The sequence below is a fragment of the Labrus bergylta genome, chromosome 4 (genome assembly GCF_963930695.1).
Source record: "Labrus bergylta chromosome 4, fLabBer1.1, whole genome shotgun sequence".
Lineage (NCBI taxonomy): Eukaryota > Metazoa > Chordata > Actinopteri > Labriformes > Labridae > Labrus > Labrus bergylta.
Genome location: NC_089198.1, coordinates 1,918,259 through 1,940,085, shown reverse-complemented (window position 1 = coordinate 1,940,085; position 21,827 = coordinate 1,918,259). Strand labels below are relative to the sequence as shown.

At 38.7% G+C, this 21,827-nt stretch overlaps 2 long non-coding RNA genes across 2 annotated transcripts; one reads left to right on the top strand and one right to left on the bottom strand.

Moving 5' to 3' along the window:
* The first annotated feature begins 15,358 nt into the window (after window positions 1-15,358).
* LOC114920043 (uncharacterized) lies at window positions 15,359-17,511 on the top strand. Its single transcript, XR_003808370.2, has 3 exons — window positions 15,359-15,587; window positions 15,697-16,629; window positions 17,230-17,511. It is a non-coding gene; the product is annotated as an uncharacterized lncRNA (long non-coding RNA).
* A 124-nt stretch (window positions 17,512-17,635) lies between these two features.
* On the bottom strand, window positions 17,636-19,465 carry LOC136178960 (uncharacterized). Its single transcript, XR_010666274.1, has 2 exons — window positions 19,326-19,465; window positions 17,636-18,286 (listed from the first exon to the last, which is right to left on the bottom strand). It is a non-coding gene; the product is annotated as an uncharacterized lncRNA (long non-coding RNA).
* Window positions 19,466-21,827: the final 2,362 nt, after the last annotated feature.

Genomic DNA, 21,827 nt, shown 5'->3' with positions numbered 1-21,827 from the left:
AGTTCAGTCAGGACCACTTTGTCAAAACAAAAATACTTTATTGTAATTATTTATATTTAGCGGTTGTTCTGGGATCTCCCTGCCCGTCCACATCTTTATGTGGAAAGCATTAGGCAGGAACAGCACACATTCCTGCCCAAGCATTATCTACTTTGTGATTCATTTTGAGTAGTTATTTGATGGCACTTTGAAAATATGCAGATTATCTTAATATAACATCGAGTAAGGTCTCGACCTGCTCTTTTGTAAAGTGTCTTGAGATGACACTTGTTATGATTTGGTGCTATACAAAATGTGTAGTTAGTAGCTGAGTATTTAATTCCCTCAGTGTCTCATCAGCAGCTGTAACCACAGAGACTCTGAGCAAACAGGAATCATCAGAATCCATCTGACATGAAGCTGTGGTTTGAATCCCACTTCCCTCCTCTTTGAAGAGTAGTCAGTTATCTGTGTTCAGGTTTTTGTACAGCCTCTTCTACACTTTGTATCACTGTGTTTCTAAAGCACAGTAGTAGAGAGCTGTGTCTTCAGGGGTTAGCTTTCTAATGGTCAGTTCAGTTGAGCTGGGTGATGTTTGAGATTCATATCGTTTATCTGGAATATATTCATCACTCCTTCTTTTTGCTCCTTTCAAGAGTATAAACTGAGGTGCCTGGAGGTCAGAATGATGTCTGTACCAGTAGAGGTAAACATTCTGGTATGTTGTCTCATAGTTACATCTGAGTGTGACAGATTCTCCTTCTGTTCCACTGACTTCATCGACTGCAGGATAGATTTTGTCTCCAGCTGTTAGTCCTGTAAAACGTAGAGAAAATTAAGCCATTAGATTAAATATTGTTCAAGAGACTGAGAAGATGAGACAGTGGAAAATATCAGTTGTTCGGTCTTACTGCAAGAACAAGATAATTCAAATGTTCATAGATTCCTGCTCAGAACTTAAAAACACTGAAGACATGTTGTGCTTTATATCTTACCAAAGAAAAGAGCAGCCAGAATAATCCAAAGCCAAATTTCCATTTCTAAAACCAGGTTTAAACCAACAGGAGGAACTCTCTGATGTTCAATGTTCACTGTGTTGAAGTGTTCTCTTTACAGCAGCAGCTGGTATTAATATAATGTTTGAACACAGTAGTTCATTACCTGGTCAATAATGTCTCCCCCTGGAGGAATTGTAAAAATGTAGTGCAGAAATTCTAGAAGTGACATCCTGGAACGCGTCTCTGAACTGCATACTGGAACACATTTAAAATGTTCTGAACCTGATGCACATGTTAATGAATTTATATATAATCCATTCTTACTATTATTACACAAATGAAAATAGATCAAATCATTTTTAAAATATCAAAGTCAACACATAAAGAAGAAATGAGGACACAGGGTTGAACCATGTGGTACACAGTAATCAATCATGTGTTTCTAGATGTTTACAGGGATAATTTATTCAGAAATTTGATACCAAACTATCGATGAATTGCCCTAAAGAATTAATATGAAAAAGCAACATATCAGACGTACTGTTCAGATATTGTATATTTATGTCAAGTATTGTTTGGATATTCTGAAATACTTTAATCCTGGGGCCTGTTTCAGTAAGCAGGTTTTTAACAAACACTGAGTCAGTTAACCATGACATGAGGGAAACTGGGTTTTCCTCATTCTTTCATTCAGTCCGTATCACGTGAATATTAGTGAAGATTCACCGCTTTGTCTGAATAAAAATCCAGGTTGTTTTAATGTTATATGTTAGGAAGGCTATAGCGTATAAAAAGAACATTTAATAATGCACTTTCAAATTAATTAGGCTAAGTTTACTTTGTCAAATATGAATAAAATAAGGTTGGCTCCCACCATGAGCCTAGTTTGTTCTTATAGCCTATTTCATTTAGAGCTGTTTTAAAGTCGCTTTTCTCCTGCTTAATTGAATCTTCATGTCAATAAATGTTAGTTTAAACACCATTACACTGGTTTTTACCTGCAAAACTATTATTCTGATTAAATATTAGATGAATAGACTTCATTACATGCTGACGCGAGCAGCAGTTTTCTCCTTCACCACTTCTTTCTCTCCTGTGCTGCTGCAGCAGTGTTACTTTTTCTTTCTTTCTTAAAACTGGTTTATATTTGTAGTGTGTCTGCATGAAGATGTAGAAAGGTTATATTTCCAGATGGTTAAAGTAAGAGGATCTCTTTTTTGTCACCTGTTGCCATGGCTCCATTAATGTTGTCTTTTTATAGTAGTGGTGCACACGCTGAACACCGAGTGAACCTACTCAGAGTTGATTTAACTCAAATCAGCTGATCTGGAACCCAAAACTCAGAGTTTCCCACCTGAGGGTAAATCAACTCAGAGCTCAGAGTTAGAGTTTGTTGAACCTTCTTTCTGAAACGGGCCCTTGGTCTCAGTGGGCGTGGCCAGAGAAACACCTTATTTAAAACTTTAACTTGTTGTTAACTGGAGGCCATTGTGAGTTCTCCCACATTTACAGAGGTGAGGTGCTGTAAAGGAAGAACTAGTATGAGTTGGTGCCGAGTTGTTTCGGTCTGATGCTCCCTCTAGTGGATGTTGTGGAGTATTGTGTTGTCTTCTCTCCAGAGGTTTTTGTACAGAGTTGTGGTGTTTCCTGTCACTGTGGGCTGCAGAGCACAGTAGTACACAGCAGAGTCAGTCAGTGCAGCAGAGGAGATCTGTAGATCCACACGGTTTCTCTCCTTATTCAGTTTAACAGTCAGTCGAGGGTGTGGAGGTTTTGCTGTCACTACAGTTGGATCTGAAGTGTCGCTGATCAGGAGAAGGAACTGAGGAGCTGATCCAGGATCCTGTTGATACCACTGGAGATTATCAGCTTTAACTGAGTATTTACAGGACAGAGTAACACTGTGACCCTCTGATGAAAACACTTCAGCACTGCTGGCAGTAATATCATCCTCCAAGGTGTTACCTGATGGAGACAAACACATGATGTTTCAACATCAGACATTCTGTAGTTTAAAGATGTCACACAATAAACATCTTGTGTTCAAACAAACAATACTAGAAACAGTCATCAGTAAAGAAGTGTTGTTTTCTAGAAAGTGTTTTTCAAATGTTAAATTGATCTGTGGCTGATCCAAAAATTCATACTGGATCTGAAATTCTTTAAAAGCTTCTTTGTCATTTAGATTTCTTATTAAACACAAACATACCAAGGAGAGTTAAAATGAAGATAATAGTGAGTTGTTCCATGTTTGTAGAGGTGAGACGCTGTAAGTGAAGAACAAGTATGAGTAAGTTTGGTGAGCTGTTTGGTCTGATGTTCACAGCTTGATTTAAAGAGTTCTCTGTCATCAGGCTCTTCTGCAGTCAGGAGGAGGAGACTCTTTAAACTACTCTAATTCCTTAAAGGTTTTATCACAACTGTATCATGAATGAAATAATCATAGGTTTATCAGTGTGTGACTCCCTCTAGTGGATGTTGTGGAGTATTGTGTTGTCTTCTCTCCAGAGGTTTTTGTACAGAGTTGTGGTGTTTCCTGTCACTGTGGGCTGCAGAGCACAGTAGTACACAGCAGAGTCAGTCAGCTGAAGCTTCTGGATCTTCAGAGGAACTGATGTCCCGTTGATTGCAGCATTAAATTTGTCTGTCTGGAACTCAGGAGCTTTATATACGTCTTTTGAGTAGCATCTCAACATGTACTTTGGGAAATCACCCAGTTTTTGTCTGTACCAGAACAAATTTGGATATGGGTCAGTGGTCTTAAATGTACAACCAAGTGTGACTGTGTCTCCTTCAGAAGCAAATACATCTTCTGTTGGCTGGATCACTCTGTCTTCTCCTTTACACTCTGAGAAGAGAACAGAAAATAAAAGATGAATTGTTGATTGATGAAAAAAAGGATTGAGGTTAAATAATTTACATAGCCTTAAGAACAGACACACAAACAAGTGAGAAGTAAAAAAAATGTATGATGCTATAGTTTCTCACCAAATAGAAGAGCAGCCAGAATAATCCACAGCCAAAGTTCCATCTCTACAACAAGGTTTGAACCAACAAGAGACCTGATCTGATGTTCAGCCAGAAGTGTGAGAATAGTTCACTTTACAGCAGCTGTTACATATGAATGCTTGAACAGAGTGCTGTGGTGATCTTCCCCCTTGATAATGTTGCCTCTAGTGGAGATAAAAAATATTACAATTGTGTATAAAAGGGACTTCAAGCAGGTTTTTGTGAGTACTCTATGAAGGTCTTGAACAGTTTTACAAGATCCATTTCTCTTAAAGGGCCCATATTCTTCTTCTTCTGGTTTTATCTGCTCTTTAGTGTGTTTTCCAAGTGTCCTGTGCATGTTTAGGTTCATCTATTTGCAAAAATTCAAAGTCCACGGAAACGCGGCTACTCCTACGTCCTCCTGTTAGCTGCAGCATTAGCTGCATGTAACGCTTGGTTCTAGCCCCCCTCGAAAATGTTTTGCCAGTGTGACTATCAGACCATTTCCTTATTACTTTCGACTTTGTCCTACCAGAATTATCTCTGCTTAATAAAAATGTGCTCTCTAGAAGTTTATCTGATAGTGCTGTAGCTAGAAGTTGGTTTGAATCCTACTTATCAGACCGATCTCAGTTTGTACATGTCTCAGTAAGTCCTCTATGCACACCAAAGTTAGCAATGGAGTGCCACAAGGTTCAGTGCTTGGACCAATTCTCTTTACATTATATATGCTTCCTCTGGGAAATATTATGAGGAAACACTCCATACAGTTTCATTGTTATGCAGATGATACTCAGCTTTATGTATCAATGAAGCCCGATGGCACCAGTCAGTTATGTAAGCTAGAAACGTGCCTTAAGGACGTTAGGACCTGGATGACCAGAAATGTTTTGCTCCTTAACTCAGACAAGACTGAAGTTATTGTGCTAGGCCCTAAAAACCTCAGAGATACTTTTTCTAGTGATGTGACTGTCCTTAGTGACATCAGCCTGGCATCTAGCACCACTGTTAGGAATCTAGGAGTTCTATTTGATCAAGATATGTCCTTTAGCTCTCAAATCAGGCAAATTTCAAGAACAGCCTATTTTCACCTTCGTAATATAGCCAAGATCAGGAATATCCTGTCGCAAAATGATGCAGAAAAACTAGTTCATGCATTTGTTACCTCCAGATTGGTTTATTGTAACTCTCTTTTATCAGGGTGCTCTGGCAAATCTCTAAAGACTCTTCAACTGGTCCAGAACGCTGCAGCTCGTGTACTGACTAGAACTAGGAAAAGGGACCACATTACTCCTGTGTTGGCTTCTCTGCACTGGCTCCCTATACAGTCTAGAATAGAATTCAAGATCCTTCTTCTCACTTACAAAGCTCTAAATGGCCAGGCACCATCTTATCTTAAGGAGCTACTAGTGCCGTACTGCCCCTCAAGAACATTACGGTCCCAGAATGCAGGCCTGCTAGTGGTACCTACAGTCTCTAAGTGTACTATGGGAGGTAAAGCCTTCAGTTATCGGGCTCCTCTCCTCTGGAATCGTCTTCCAGCCAGGGTCCGGGAGGCAGACACAGTCTGTATTTTAAGAATAGACTTAAAACTTTCCTTTTTGATAAATGTTATAGTTAGGGCTGGTGCTGGTGTAGACCAGCTCTTAGTTATGCTGCTATAGGCTTAGACTACCGGGGGAACTGGCACCTCGAGATCGTTGGTTGACGGCCTGCCAGAACAACCCCCCCTCCCCCCTCCCCACCGGATTGTTGATGGGCGGCTTGCCTCCCCCCACCCCCTTGCTCCCTATCCCTCTTCCTGCATCTTATCCCATCTCTCCCCCTATCCCCTTCCAAGCCCGGTGCAGTCTAGGCCTGTGAAGGCTGTTTCGTCATGAGCCGGGGATCCGGCCGAAGATTTCTGCCTTTTAATAAGGCAGTTTTTTCTTACCACTGTAACTTTTGCTGCTTTGCTAAAGTGCTCATGATGGATAGGCCGGGTCTTTGTAATATAGCATAAGTAAGGTCTTTTACCTGCTTTTTGTAACATAACAATGAGTAAGGTCTTTTTACCTGCTCTTTTGTAATGTTAAAAGACAAAGAGTAAGGTATTTTACCTGCTTTTTGTAAAGTGTCTCGAGATAACACTTGTTATGAGTTGACGCTATACAAATAAAAATTGATAGATTGATTGAAATTGATTTCCGAGAACCGTGCTGAGCGACTGACCAATTACGGCTCAGCCAACAGGCCGACCAATCAGATCAGACTTAACACACGTGGGGACTCTGAACGTGGGCACTTCAGAGCCTTAGAGAGTCAGAAGGGAGCCGGTGCATGGAGCGGCAGTACAGAACTTTAGCTATTGTGAACATACTTTAGTAGGTACATAGATTAAATATATGAACCCCAAAAAGGGCATAATATGGGCTCTTTAACCAACACAAAGGAAACCTGATCAAATTATTTTAACAATATCATGGTCAGCCTGTAATTAAAAACTGAGAGGACCCAGGAATGAACCCTGTGGAACACCTCAAGAAATGTCAGCCTCCGAAGAACAAAAGAAAAGAGAGAAGAGAAGAGAGAAGAACATTTCTGAATTGAGAAACATCAAACTTTCATCATGACATATCATAGAAGTTTGTCAGTGTGTGACTCCCTCTAGTGGATGTTGTGGAGTATTGTCTTGTCTTCTCTCCAGACGTTTTTGTCGATACCAGAAGAAATAATCACCAGTTGACAGTTCAGAGTAACTGTATGACAGAGTAACAGTGCTGCCTTCTAACTGGAGTGAGCTCCTCATAACTGAAATCTAAAAAGAAAGAGAAATTATACAGAATTGTATGTTATTGAAATTCAACTCTTAATGCAACACAATCCATCACACCACAAAAATCTATTGTTTTAATTCAACTTCTTTAAACATGTGTTTCCCTAAACACCCACATTTTCCTTTACATACATACCCTCTTGTGGATGTTGTGGAGTATTGTGTTGTCTTCTCTCCAGAGGTTTTTGTACAGAGTTGTGGTGTTTCCTGTCACTGTGGGCCTCAGAGCACAGTAGTACACAGCAGAGTCAGTCAGTGCAGCAGAGGAGATCTCCAGATGAAACTCCTTAGATTGTTTGTCATGTCTAGTAGACAACTTCTCTGTTTTTTCTGAATATTCTCCAATGAGATGTTGTGGAGATGAACCTGATTTCTGCTGATACCAGTAGAGGTAGTTGGCAGAGCCTGAATAGTTGCAGGAGAGAGTCACATTTTCATTACTTCATTACTTCTCTGAATGGTGTCACTAATTCCTCAGAGGATCCTAAAGAGAAAGACATATATTTCACTGTGACTGTCGTTGTCTATCTGGACACACATGTTTCATGTCTTAGATCTTATTACATCTTCTTAGTACTTACCAGTATGAAAGAATACTATCATCATCCAAACCAAAGGAAGCTGCATTGTTGTTCCTGTGATAAATGAACAGTAGAGAGAACACAGCAGCTCTTCTGTTCCAAAGTGACACTGTTCATAATCATTTGTGTAGCTCCTCCTCTTAACACTAACATCTCAAATGTAGTAACATAGGGGCATCTATGACTGGATTAAGATAAGATCTGATCATCAATAACAACACAAAAGAAACTAGAATAATTTATTTTATATCGAATTCAACTTGCAAATAAAAAGGCCGGGCCTAGAACTAAACCCTGTTGTACACCACGAGAAATCACAGCCAAAGACGAACGTGTTTATCAAAGACAGAACAAAAGAAACTCACTTCTAATTTTGTGATGCCAACTGTTTATGATGGTACTTTATTCTAATGATTTGATCCAGATTAAATATGATGACAAACCATCACATCATATTAACTTTTTGTATATTAAGAGCTTCATTTATATCTATAGTTTGCAAACTAAATTCATGTTACATTCAAACAGTTCTGTATATGTGGAGAGCACCTATCAGAGAGGCTCTTTATCATCACTACAAAACAGTCAAGCCTACATCTCCATACCTACAGTTGATGTTTCGCAGTCCGTGACTCCCTCTAGTGGATGTTGTTGAGTATTGTGTTGTCTTCTCTCCAGAGGTTTTTGTACAGAGTTGTGTTGTTTCTTGTCACTGTGGGCCTCACAGCACAGTAGTACACAGCAGAGTCAGTCAGTGCAACAGAGGAGATGTTCATGTTGATTTCTTTTTTCTCCACTGAAATCTTTAATCCTGATCTAAGTGCATTTCCTATCGTTCCTGAAGCGCTGTGACCAACAAGGAGCTGTGGTTGTTTTCCTGGATGTTGTCGATACCAGAAGAAATAATCATTAGTTAACAGTTCAGGGTAACTCTATGACAGAGTGACGGTGCTGCCTTCTAAACTGTACTCTTCATTTTTAACTGGAGTGAGCTCTTCATAGCTGAAATCTAAAAAGAAAGAGAAATTATACAGAATCGTATGTTATTGAAATCAACTCTTAATGCAACATAATCCATCACACCCCAAAAAACTATTGTTTTAATTCAACTTCTTTTAAAATGTAGATACATATTATTTCCCTAAACACCCACATTTTCCTTTACATTCATACCTATGAGAGCTGAGAAGAACAAAATAACAGTGAGTTGTTCCATGTTTGTAGAGGTGAGATGCTGTAACTGAATGTTCAATATGATTCAGTTTTGTGAGTAGAGTTTGGTCTGATGTTCACAGCTGGAATCAAACAGTTCTATGTCATCAAACACCTCTGCAGTCATTGGGAGGAGACTCATCTGTTGAACTAGTTTCATTTCTGAATTGAGAAACATCAAACCTTCATCATGACATACCATAGAAGTTTATCAGTGTGTGACTCCCTCTAGTGGATGTTGTAGTTTTCACACACATCTCCAACCTGTCACTACAGTAAGCCACTGTCCCCATCTGTCTGAAAACCGTAACCATAATCCCCGTACCCAAAACCTCAGCCATCACCAGCAAGAACAATTACCGTCCGGTTGCTCTCACCCCGGTGATTATGAAATGCTTTGAGAGACTGGTACAGCCCCACATTAAAGCATGCATCCCTCCTACATCATATCTTCAGTTTTAAAAAGTGTTCAGATGATCTGGTCTGTATCATTACATACCATCGTAGTTTAACAGCATGTGACTCCCTCTAGTGGATGTTGTGGAGTATTGTGTTGTCTTCTCTCCAGAGGTTTTTGTACAGAGTTGTGGTGTTTCCTGTCACTGTGGGCTGCAGAGCACAGTAGTACACAGCAGAGTCAGTCAGCTGAAGCTTCTGGATCTTCAGAGGAACTGATGTCCCGTTAATTGCAGGTTTAAATCTGTCTTCTGAGATCCCAAGAGCATTTTCTGCTTTGTTTGAGTAGCATCTGAACATGTACTTTGGAAAGTCAACTGTTTCCTGTCTGTACCAGAACATTGAGGGATTTTGAGAAATGGTCTCAAATGTATAACCAAGTGTGACTGTGTCTCCTTCATAAGCAATGACATCTTCTGTTGGCTGGATCACTCTGTCTTACGTTACGTAGAGACAGACACTCAAACAAGTGAGGAGTAAAGGAAATATGTTATGCTATAGTTTCTCACCAAATAGAAGAGCAGCCAGAATAATCCACAGCCAAAGTTCCATCTCTACAACAAGTTTTAAACCAACAGGAGACCTGATCTGATGTTCAGCCAGAAGTGTGAGAATAGTTCACTTTACAGCAGCTGTTACATATGAATGCTTGAACTGAGTGCTGTGGTGATCTTCCCCCTTGATTATGTTGCCTCTAGTGGAGATAAAAAATATTACAATTGTGTTTAAAAGTTACATCCACAAAGGTTTTTTCCAGACTCTATGGCCATTTTTCAAACCAAACCCTCCTTCTCCTTCATCAAGGTGTAGGGTAGAAATACAGCGGCAGGCTTTAGGAAAAACTTCCCTCTCTCATGTGGAAACAGGAACTGTATGTTACCATGGTTACTCAGCGGTATCTTGCGGAAACGGCTTTTTTTGTAGCTAATGCATTCTGTAAAAATATTTATGTAGCCTAGATTATTCCTCTTTTTCAGTTATATTAGTGTAGACTGATAACAAAACTATTAGATTGAGCCTACATTGTTTATTGTAATTTATAATTTCAGTTAATTTATTGTAATTTCATAGAACAGGGTGTCCTAAATTAATGCAAAGACAAGGATAATATTGTTGAACATCAGAGCATTAAAAAGTGCATTTTTCATTGTTGAACTGAGATTTCACAAAGACAACAAAAGTAGAAAAATAAAAAATAAATGTTCACAACAAAGTTGTCTGCAACATGATTTAATATTCTTTTGTTTTTGCAACAGTCCCTGTAAATATGAAACACAATAAATACACATATATTTGATCCTCAATACAATACACATCTGAAGTTGTTAACGCCTGTATGAGGATATTAAATGTCTATATTAGTTAGAGCAGTGTTTATAGGCACTTGCACAAAACTCACAGGTTGCTTCATCCATAACGACCGGACACAATAGGCATTGCACGTGATCCGAAAGTCGGCATCGGCGCACACTCGCTGGTGGAGGGTTTTATAACCCACTACCACTCCCCACTAATTGGTTTGGGATGGACTTAATATGGCAGACCCTCCGCGGGGACGCGCAAACGGAGGGGTAGTGCGTAGGGGTAGGATGTAGTGGCCGGTTTGAAAAAGGGCCAATGAATGTCTTGAATAATTTTACAAGATCCATTAATCTAAACCAAAACAAAGGAAACCTGATCAAATAATATTAACAATATCGCTGCCAGCATATAATTAAAAACTGAGAGGACCCAGGAATGAACCCTGTGGAACACCTCGAGAAATCACAGCTTCCAAAGAACAAAAGACAAACTTCTTTAATAAAGCGCAAGACAAAAGAATGCAGGAAGTTTACTGAGTTACTTTATTTAAATTATACAATTCAACAGTGGTGAAATTAAACACATTAGTAAATATGATGACAAACAAGATGTACTTTGTAGATAATTAATATTATATTCAGACCTTCAGTTTATCTTTAGAGCACAGAGAACAGTCCAGCCTACATCTCCATACTATGGTTGAAGTTTATCAGTGTGTGACTCCCTCTAGTGGATGTTGTGGAGTATTGTGTTGTCTTCTCTCCAGAGGTTTTTGTACAGAGTTGTGGTGTTTCCTGTCACTGTGGGCCTCAGAGCACAGTAGTACACAGCAGAGTCAGTCAGTGCAGCAGAGGAGATCTCCAGATGAAACTCATTAGATTGTTTGTCATGTCTTGTGGACAACTTCTCTGTTTTCTCTGAATATCCTCCTATAAGATGTTGTGGAGATGAACCTGATTTCTGCTGATACCAGTAGAGGTACTTGGCAGAGCCTGAATAGTTGCAGGAGAGAGTCACATTTTCTCCATCAACAGCCATCATTATCTCTCTGAATGCTGTCACTAACTCCTCAGAGGATCCTAAAGAGAAAGACATATATTTCACTGTGACTGTAGTTGTCTATCTGGACAGACATGTTTCATGTCTTAGATCTTATTACATCTTCTTAGGACTTACCAGTATGAAAGAATACTATCATCATCCAAACCAAAGGAAGCTGCATTGTTGTTCCTGTGATAAATGAACAGTAGAGAGAACACAGCAGCTCTTCTGTTCCAAAGTGACACTGTTCATATTCATTTGTGTAGCTCCTCCTCTTCACACTTACATCTCAAATGTAGTAACATAGGGGCATCTATGACTGGATTAAGATAAGATCTGTTCATCAATAACAACACAAAAGAAACTAGACTAATTTATTTTAAATCAAAATAAACTTGGAAATAAAAAGGCCGGGCCTATAACTCAACCCTGTGGTACACCACGAGAAATCACAGCGAAAGAAGAACGTGTTTATCAAAGACAGAACAAAAGAAACTCACTTCTAATTTTGTCGTTCCAACTGTTTATGATGGTACTTTATTCTAATGATTTGATCCAGATTAAATATGATGACAAACCATCACATCATATTAACTTTTTGTAGATTAAGAGCTTCATTTATATCTATAGTTTGCAAACCAAATTTATGTTACATTCCAACAGTTCTGGATATGTGGAGAGCACCTGTCAGAGATCTTCTTTATCATCACTACAAAACAGTCAAGCCTACATCTCCATACCTACAATTGATGTTTCACAGTCAGTGACTCCCTCTAGTGGATGTTGTGGAGTATTGTGCAACAGAAGAGATGTTCATGTTGATTTCTTTTTTCTCCACTGAAATCTTTAATCCTGATCTAAGTGCATTTCCTATCGTTCCTGAAGCGCCGTGACCAACAAGGAGCTGTGGTTGTTTTCCTGGATGTTGTCGATACCAGAAGAAATAATCACGAGTTAACAGTTCAGGGTAACTGTATGACAGAGTAACAGTGCTGCCTTCTAAACTGGACTCTTCATTTTTAACTGGAGTGAGCTCTTCATAGCTGGATTCTAAAAAGAAAGAGAAATTTCGCAAATAAAAAAACTACTGTTTTAATTCAAATTCTTTTAAAATGTAAATACATATTATTTCCCTAAACACCCACATTTTCCTTGACATACATACCTATGAGAACTGAGAAGAACAAAATAACAGTAAGTTGTTCCATGTTTGTAGAGGTGAGATGCTGTAACTGAATGTTCAGTATGATTCAGTTTTGTGAGTAGAGTTTGGTCTGATGTTCACAGCTGGAATCAAACAGTTCTCTGTCATCAAACACCTCTGCAGTCATTGGGAGGAGACTCATCTGTTGAACTAGTTTCATTTCTGAATTGAGAAACATCTAGCCATCATGACATACCATAGAAGTTTATCAGTGTGTGACTCCCTCTAGTGGATGTTGTGTTGTCTTCTCTCCAGAGGTTTTTGTACAGAGTTGTGGTGTTTCCTGTCACTGTGGGCTGCAGAGCACAGTAGTACACAGCAGAGTCAGTCAGTGCAGCAGAGGAGATCTCCAGATGAAACTCATTAGATTGTTTGTCGTGTCTTGTCGACAACTTCTCTGTTTTTTCTGAATATTCTCCAATGAGAAGTTGTGGAGATGAACCTGATTTCTGCTGATACCAGTAGAGGTTGTTGACAGAGCCTGAATAGTTGCAGGAGAGAGTCACATTTTCTCCATCAACAGCCATCATTATCTCTCTGAATGGTGTCACTAATTCCTCAGAGGATCCTAAAGAGAAAGACATATATTTCACTGTGACTGTAGTTGTCTATCTGGACAGACATGTTTCATGTCTTAGATCTTATTACATCTTCTTAGTACTTACCAGTATGAAAGAATACTATCATCATCCAAATCAAAGGAAGCTGCATTGTTGTTCCTGTGATAAATGAACAGTAGAGAGAACACAGCAGCTCCTCTGTTCCAAAGTGACACTGTTCATATTCATTTGTGTAGCTCCTCCTCTTAACACTTGTATCTCAAATGTAGTAACATAGGGCCATCTATGACTGGATTAAGATAAGATCTGTTCATCAATAACAACAAAAAAGAAACTAAACTAATTTATTTTAAATCAAATTCAACTTACAAATAAAAATGACCAGGCCTAGAACTATACCCTGTTGTACACCACGAGGAATAACAGCCAAAGAAGAACGTGTTCATCAAAGACAGAAACTCACTTCTAATTTTGGCGTGCCAACTGTTTATGATGGTACTTTATTCTAATGATTTGATCCAGATTAAATATGATGACAAACCATCACATCATATTAACTTTTTGTATATTAAGAGCTTCATTTATATCTATAGTTTGCAAACCAAATTCATGTTGCATTCAAACAGTTCTGGATATGTGAAGAACACCTGTCAGAGATCTTCTTTATCATCACTACAAAACAGTCAAGCCTACATCTCCATACCTACAGTTGAAGTTTCGCAGTGTGGGACTCCCTCTAGTGGATGTTGTGGAGTATTGTGTTGTCTTCTCTCCAGAGGTTTTTGTACAGAGTTGTGGTGTTTCCTGTCACTGTGGCTGCAGAGCACAGTAGTACACAGCAGAGTCAGTCAGTGCAGCAGAGGAGATCTCCAGATTTACTCTTTTTTCCGTTTTGTTAATGTAAACTGAGAAATCAGAATCTGTTGGATGAATCGATCCTCCCTCTGTGATGTAGAGCAGGAACTCTGGTCTGGATCTCTGGTTTTGTCTGTACCACTGGATGTTGTCAATAACACCATCATATGTACAGGTCAGGTTGATGTTTCCTCCCTCTTCAACCTTTTCTTCAGTTGTTTCTAGGTTTATGCTGTTCATGGAGCCCAGGGCTGCAAAATAAGTATTATACATGTCTGTTAGTCTGCAAGAGATTCAGACATCAAGAGACTGAAAATCAGTCCTCTACTTCATCAGTCATCTTTGATCATTTTGAGATTCATGAAGAAAACAAAAGTCTTTTTCTATCAGTGGAATTTGTAGCTCCCACAGATAAACATCTACTTTGAAATAGTTGTTCAGATATCTGGTCTAAACAGCAGGTGAAATTAGAGTTTGATGTGTGTTGTAACACTCACCTATAAAGTGAGAGCAAAGTAAAAAGAGGTAAAGCAGCATGTCTTTGGAGTTGTTGAAGACAAACAGACAGCAGATGAGTAATGTTCTTCTAAACTAAACAGCCTCTGTGCTGCACAGATGTTCTCTTCTACTTTGACATGATTTTAATTTGACTTCCTCAAACTTTTCTGCTCTGGAGATACAGACAATCTCATTGGTTTGCCTCAGTGGGCGGGGCCAGATGAACACCTTATTTAGAACTTGAACTCAATCAATCAATCTTTATTTGTATAGCACCAATTCATAACAAATGTTATCTGAAGACACTTTACAAAAGAGCAGGTTAAAGACCTTACTCATTGTTATATTACAAAGACCCAGTTCTCTATCATAAGGCTCCTCTGCAGTCAGTAGGAGGAGACTCATATCAAATCATTTTCATTTCTAAAGAGTTTTATCACAACTGTATCATGAGGGAAAATAATCTAACCTGTATCAACACATACAACTAAAGTTCATCAGTGTGTGACTCCCTCTAGTGGATGTTGTGGAGTATTGTGTTATCTTCTCTCCAGAGGTTTTTGTACAGAGTTGTGGTGTTTCCTGTCACTGTGGGCTTCAGAGGACAGTAGTACACAGCAGAGTCAGTCAGCTGAAGCTTCTGGATCTTCAGAGGAATTGATGTCCCGTTGATTGCAGCATTAAATCTGTCTGTCTGGAACTCAGAAGCCTTTTCTGCGTTGTCTGAGTAAGATTTCAACATGTATCTCGGAAAATCATTACATTTCTGTCGATACCAGAGTGGGGGCTTGTTCTAGTGGTCTCAAATATACAATCAAGTGTGACTGTGTCTCCTTCAGAAGCAAAGACATCTTCTGTTCGCTGGATCACTCTGTCTTCTCCTTTACACTCTGATAAGAGAACAGAAAGAAGATATTTATTGTTTAATGATTCAATAAATGAATATTTAGGATTCTAGTTAACTTGCCTGAGAATCAGAAACATAAACATGTACATGAACAGCGTCCAGACGACCCTCGGAAGCTTGGACCATTGGCACCCATTCCCCCCCACCCACTGCAGAACTTGCTGAGAAACAACTCAGACAAGGTCTTGGTATGTAATTCATAAAAATGTGACTAACTGAAGAGTATTAGATGTGAATATTTGAATTAAATTTATAATAATTTACTTACAATTTGATATTTTTGGTCCCCATTTGCAGATCCAGCACAGCCAGACAACAAGAGCTGCTGTGAAAGCACATGGCCTCCTTTTGTACGAACATTCATCTGCAGTTTCTGGCTACAAGTACAGCTGCTGTAATATAGGAGGACCGCATGCTGTGGTAAAACCAGCAATTTGCTCCCCGCATCAAAACAAAAGTGCCTTTTTCTACGACCCTCGAACCAATCACTTCAAACGCACCTTTTTTTTTAATGCACTATGACTTTATGGACTTTGTCAAACAAATATCCATTTTGCACCAATCGTGCTGTTTTATCACAGGCTGCTAAGTTCAATAATATCAGCATGGTCTATTTTTTGTACGAACACATTTAGCATTTTTTGTGTAAATGTTCAGAGCATTATTGCAATAAATAAATACTTATCAACAGCTTTTTAATTGTTTTTTTCTGTAAATTGGTTGGCTTATTTAGTCTGTATCTGTAAATGATGATCTTTTATTTTTAGAAGACTGCTTCGAATGTTTTTAATCTTTGTCCCCCCAAAAATTGAACTCAATTACAGTATGATAGTCACATGCTGTAATGACTATACTTGTCTGTGTAGACATGTCAAAAATATGCATACATGCTTCTGCTTTGTAAATATTAACAGCTCACTGTCATGTAATTATAAGCAAGAAAACTGTGGCTTACTTATGTGTTTTCACCATAGACTGTAAATATTACTGGACGAACCCTGACCCGTCTGTGACATAGGCAGAAAATGAGTCCAATCGACGGCCGCATCCATATTGGATTTGCAGTCTCAACCTAACTTCGGATCAACCTAACCACAGCAGTAAGGCGGGACCGGCGGGACTTAACTCCGCCCATTCAGCTCGACGTCAGCAGTCCACTTCACAGCATAGCTAACAGCTAGGCTGCTATCATCAACTATTCCTGCTCGTCCTGAGAAAACTCTACAAACAGTAAGTTAACATTTAACTTTTCTACAACACAGTTAAAACTAATTATATTCAACACAAATATTTAATTAAAGTCTTAAAACTACACTTTGTTAAATATACAACTATGTTTATTAGTTATTTGTTAGAGAAGTTAGACTTTGTCAGTGTTAGCAGAGAAATACATTAACAAAGTTTTATCCATAAACTGTAAATAAATATGAGACATCCAGAAGAAATCAATATTACAAAGCATACAGTTCATGTTACTGTTCTGACAAAAAGAGGAATGTCTGAGTCTTATATTTACTGATGTCAACAGCGATGAGGTGAACATGACAATTTAAAAATAATTATTTAGTATTTATTATAAGACATTTGTTTTCTATAGAACCTGTGAAGTCATGGAGTCTGTGGACAGTGTCAGCTTCACACAAAAAACTTTAAATATTAGAAACAATAATGTTTAAGACTGGCATCTATTATGATGAGTTGCAGCTACCTTGTTCAATATTATTCCTGCAGATGTGGCTCATAACAAAAAAACACCCTGAGCTGTCACATGTAGTTAACTGTACATGTTGTCTGAGGCATTAATTGAACACCTTTGTATTTCTCCTATAGACACAGTGTGGATTATTGGTGACTGGTCCATCGAGGTGCCCAGAGAGCTGCAGAGACAGAGGAAGAAACCTGAGCCTCAACAACATCTGCATTTGTTGGTTCTTCTGGGGTGGACTTCAGTTGCTTCTCTTCAACAGCTCGCTGTGAGGGAGGTCTCCCCCGGATGGCCTGAGTGATGTCACCCACAGGCTGAGAGCTGAGGCGGGTTTTAAACCTCCTGACAAACCGTTACACCGCGCCCACCTGTCAAGCTGGTCAGCTACACGCCTTATTGTGAATAACTCGTATCCTTCATTAAATCAAAACTGATGAGTCATCAAAACATTCACCCCCTGTACAGTGTGTGTCCATCGAGACATGAGCTAATCACACCTATTTGTTTGTTTTGTACCAAGCTGTAAACATGTTCATCTCTGCTGTAAAAACAGACTTTTTTTAATGTTGTTTTTCAGATTAAATAAATATTTCTATATAAATGCACTCCTTTATGTCTACTTATGAGTATACATTTCAGATTAATGCTCAACTCAATAGCTTAGGGAAGGAAGTCTACTTTTACACAACTTCTTATTCTTTTGATAAATACTAATGTAGTTCATTTCTGAAAGTGGGATGGAACAGAGTCATTGCAAAAATTTGCCCTTAAACACAGCCCCATTCTTAAATCAAGATACATGGAGAGTAAATAAGATCAATAACTTGTGAATAAAAACACAGTTAAAAATGATTTAGAAATGTAGTCTTCCCTGATCAATATCACATAATATCAACTTCTCCCATCTAAACTGGACAAAGGGTTTTAAAATAGGAAGAAAATGGTTTGATTGCAAGTTGTTTGGAGGAGATCTAGTTTTATTTGAACAGCTGAAGCATGAATACAGTCTTCCAAGGTGCAAACCCTCCTCCTCCTCCTGAAGCCTGTGGAGCTCCTTCATGTACTGCTGTCTTATCTGCTGGCCATCTTCTCTCAGCAGAACTTCAACTGTTGAAAAGTCATTCTGAAGAAGCTCGAGCATGTGACATGGATCCAGGAGAACATGGACTTTTAGTGAGAGGTCTTCAGGATGGCAAAGAAAGAGAGAAAATATCAGTTATTCATTAAATCATTTGGTTTGTTCTCATCTATTTTTCTGTATTCATCTGTGTGTAAGAGCACATTTATAAATTCAACAGTGTACTACCCAGACAACAAAGGTCCAGTATTCAGGTAATCAACATCTATTCAAAGTTAAGAAGATAAACATTATTGTAATCATTCTGTTTTCAGCTCTCTTACTCACACAATGATATTCCACATCAAATGGTCTCAGATTTTGTGAGGAAAAATTAAGCAGTTTATTGTGAATAGTACTTCATCTTAACATGAAACAAATATAATCTGAATTATTTAAATCATTAACAGGTCCCAACTCTCTGTGCTTCAGTACAGAACATACAGTAACTCATTTATTATTAACATGAGCTCAGTACATGGCTGTATTCTTCAAACTATTTCTTATACTTTATATCTATGTGCTTTAAATCTTATTTTCATTCCATATGTTATTTATATTTTATATTTCTACAGCTATATTCTGTGTATGAGTTCAGTGAAAATTAATATGGTTATTAATATAGTTCTTAATGGTTACAGATGCTCTTACAAAGTGAAGTTTTTAATTTGTTAACAGTTTGCTCAAATCTTAAGACACGACATCAACCATGTAACTTTAATGTCATCCTCTATAACCTACACAGCACATTAGGTTCAGTTCAGTTTATGTTACTGACGGATAATTACTACACAAAGTTTGTTTTTTAATGTCCACATTTACGTGGAGTATAACATTCATCATAACATCAGATAACCATATTTACAGTCTGTGGTTAACCACCGAGGTGAACCTTTAGCTTCTAACATCACACAAACTCACTATTTTCAACAACAACATCTTAACAACAAACATTTCTAAACCATTGACCGTAAATAATGTAAATAATGTAAATAATGAGCTACACAGTTAGCCGACTGGTTTACAAGCTAACGCTAAACAAGCTAGGTCCGTAAATATAAACACATGAGTAAGCAGTAAATATAACACTACTATATCACTTACCGAAGAAAACTGAAGCATCAACTTGTTGGATGGTCTGTTAACCGCACAGCAAGCCGTGTATGTTGTCAGATATGTGTTAAACAAACTCTCCAAACGATGTAAGAAAGAGGAGAAATCAGACGGATCAAGCTGTTAGCCTCCTGACCTGCTGACCGCGCAGAGCTGTCAATCAAATCTGACACAACCAAATATGGGCATAGTCGTTTTCCTTAATAGAATAAAATCCGATGAGTTATAAAAAAATTCACCCCCCCCCCACAGTGTGAGGAGAAGGGGCCGTCAACTTCTCAGATATATCTCGTTTTTTGAACCAGGCTGTAAACATGTTGATTCCTGTGGTAAAAACGGGCTTTTTTGGCTGTGGGCTTATGGCACTTCCGGCGCTTCTGCAGCCAGCCTCAAGCGGAACCTCGAGGAACTGCAGTTTTTTGTACTTCCGCATAGGCTTCATTTTTCGAGACCGGAGGTTGCCCTTTGGTTTTCACTAGCTAATGCATAGAAGAGGAAACCTTTTACTTCCTACTAGAAAATGTGTATGTGGTTTTCACAGATCATGATGAGGATATGCAAATGCATTGATCAGACCTTTTACATCACAAAATTAGATTTATTTAAAAAAATGCAACATTAAATAATTCTAACGGAATACAAAGCACTTCAAAAAAACAAGTTGGTGTTGGCATTTGATGCCCCAAATGTGCATGTAGCCACATGTAAAAGAAGTTTTGCTAGTGGCCAAGAATATATCCAGTATACTGAACATAGGGATCAGGCCACTTATCCCTGATCCTCCACACAGAGCAGCTGGGAATTACCAACCGGTTTCCAATATATAAAGCTTCTGTATGCAGCAAAGCGGCATGTCAAGTAGAGTGATGTCCTCCCTAAAGTTCCTGTGGACCCGCAAAACATCTGCATCAAGGCAGCACAGGGAGAATGATGCCAAATGGCTGAAGCAATGGCCTCGGACCCCCGACCGGCCTCTCTTCAGCAGCCATACCGATATCCGACTGTAAAGAAATGGCAAACATTCAGAGGGATTGAAGTGAAAAAACTTATTCATTGCTGTTTCTAGCATTTTATGGTAAAATAAGGCTAACTAGCAGTAGCAGTGCAAACTGCAAGCTACAAATTACATTCGCCTACTCCGGAGTAGAATAAAAAAAATAGCTCCTAACACAGGTGCATATCTTCGGGATATAAAAAATAACGCTTAAACAATGACATTACTAAAAACGTCTTACTTACCTCGTCAATTAGCTAGCTGACTTTGGCATTATTTCATATTTCTTTGTACTTTGATACATATAACCGCACCCAAATACATGTTTCTCTCCAGAGGTTTTTGTACAGAGTTGTGGTGTTTCCTGTCACTGTGGGCCTCACAGCACAGTAGTACACAGCAGAGTCAGTCAGTGCAGCAGAGGAGATCTGTAGATCCAGATGTTTTTTATCCTCCCTCACTGTAACAGACAGTCCAGAGACTGGATCTGATATAAGTCGTCCTGTTCCTGTGTGAGAGATGATGAACTGTGGTTGTATTCCTGGATATTGTCGATACCAGAAGAAAGAATCACTGCCATCAGCTTGTTTGGAGTAACTGTAGGACAGAGTGACGGTGCTGTCTTCTAAACTGTGCTCTTCAATCTTGACTGGAGTGAGTTCTTCACAGCTGACACCTAAAAAAGATGAAGCCAAAGAAATGATTCAAAGTCACATGTCATTGAATCTATACATTGAACAAACATAAATCTACATCTAACATATTTAATGTTATAATGACAGCTGCTGTCTAAACTGAAATACTCTTTATTTTCAAAATCACAACACACTGTCCATTTATTACATACATACCTATGAGAACTGAGAAGAACAAAATAACAGTGAGTTGTTCCATGTTTGTAGAGGTGAGATGCTGTAACTGAATGTTCAGTATGATTCAGTTTTGTGAGTAGAGTTTGGTCTGATGTTCACAGCTGGAATCAAACAGTTCTCTGTCATCAAACACCTCTGCAGTCATTGGGAGGAGACTCATCTGTTGAACTAGTTTCATTTCTGAATTGAGAAACATCAAGCCTTCATCATGACATACCATAGAAGTTTATCAGTGTGTGAGTCCCTCTAGTGGATGTTGTGGAGTATTGTGTTGTCTTCTCTCCAGAGGTTTTTGTACAGAGTTGTGGTGTTTCCTGTCACTGTGGGCTGCAGAGCACAGTAGTACACAGCAGAGTCAGTCAGCTGAAGCTTCTGGATCTTCAGAGGAACTGATGTACCATTTTTTGCTGCTTTAAATCTGTCATCTGAGATCCCAGGAGCATTTCCTGAAAAACTTCCATAGCTTTTCCACAGGTACTTTGGGAAATCATCCATTTCTTGTCTGAACCAGAACAAAGAGGGGGCTCTGTCAGTTGTCTCAAATTTACAATCAAGTGTGACTGTGTCTCCTTCAGAAGCAAAGACATCTTCTGTTGGCTGGATCACTCTGTCTTCTCCTTTACACTC